Source organism: Aotus nancymaae, unplaced genomic scaffold, assembly GCF_030222135.1.
Source record: "Aotus nancymaae isolate 86718 unplaced genomic scaffold, 86718_ANA_hifiasm-v0.15.2.pri h1tg000057l, whole genome shotgun sequence".
NCBI classification, from domain to species: domain Eukaryota; kingdom Metazoa; phylum Chordata; class Mammalia; order Primates; family Aotidae; genus Aotus; species Aotus nancymaae.
This window is the reverse complement of record NW_026988471.1, coordinates 60,501,738-60,503,253: the sequence shown is the minus strand read 5'-3', so window position 1 is coordinate 60,503,253 and position 1,516 is coordinate 60,501,738.

The window sequence follows — 1,516 nt, the reverse complement described above, 5'->3', positions numbered from 1 at the left end:
ATTCAAAGATGTCCTGAGGCAGCTAAAATATTTTTTAAAAATCAGGATGAGGGGACAGAGAGAGATGAGAAAATTTATTTTACATGGAGGTAGTTAAGAAAAACCTAGCTATTAAGGAAGTTAGGGCATTACCTATGAATGTTAGAAAACATTAGAAGTACAAAGATACTGAGGTGGGTGTTCTTGGCATAACTAACTGAGGAATAGCAAGGATACTATTGTGGATAAAGTAGGGTGAACAAGTGGAAAGCTATAGGAAATGAGATCAGAGTGGGTGGAGATTGTGGTCGAGAGATATATCATAGAAGGGCTTATTTCATCCTGAATAGAATGGGAAACCACAGAAGAGATTTAAACAGAAAATGAACATGATCTAACTTGCATTTTGAAAGTATCATTTCACTGCGTAAAAAATCAAGTGAGGGGGCCATGGATAGAAGTGGAATACCAATTGTGAGGCTATTGTAATGATTCAGGCAAGCCATGATGGTGGTTTGGACTAAACTGGCAGAGCAAGAGGTAATAAGAAGCAGTTTGACTATGAATAATTTGTGATAAAAAGTTGTTTAAATCTATGCAGATATTGTGTACTTTTCTAGGGCTGATGTCAATTTAACAAAGAGACTTGAAGAATTTCTCAGAATAAAGCCTTGAGTTTTATTCCCATTTTAAGACCTACTAAGAACTATGCTAACATGCCTGGAGTTCCATCAAGTACATCTTCATGATCCTTCTCTTGTCAACTTCAGTCACCAGTCATAGAAATAGACAGACGGTCTTCAACTTAAAATGGTTCAACTTGCGATTTTTCAACTTTACAATGGTGCAAAAGCAGTATATATGCAGTTGAAACCATACTTCAAGTACCCATAGAGCCATTCTATTTTTCACTTTCAGTGCATTCAGTAAGTTATATGAGATATTCAGTACTTTATTATAAAATAGGCTTTGTGTTAGATGATTTTGCCCAACTAATGTAATGTTGGGCTATTGTAAGTGTTTTGTGCATGTTTAAGGTAGGCTAGGCTAAGCTATGATGTTTGATAGGTTAAGTGTATTAAATGCATTTTCGACTTACATTATTTTCAACTTAAGATGGTTTTATTGGACTTACACCTATTGTAAATCAAGGAGCATCTGTATGAGAACACATGGACACATAAAAGGGAACAACACACACTGGGGCCTATTAAAGGGTAGAGGGTGGGAGGAGGAACAGGATCAGGAAAGAAACTAATGGGGTACTAGTCTTAATACATGGGTGATGAAATAATCTGTACAACAAACTCCCATGACACAGTTTACCTGTGTAACAAACCTGCACATGTACGTCTGAACTTAAAATAAAAGTTAAAAAAAAAAGCCAAATCTGTGAACTAGAAGTGAAAGACAAATATTTATATGTATTTTGCCCTGTCTTCAAATAAAGAGGTTGATTAACTTGAAAAAAAAAAGGAACATCTGTAGTGTCTTGGTTAGTGAATATATTTCTCTCTAGTTATACCCATGTTACTAA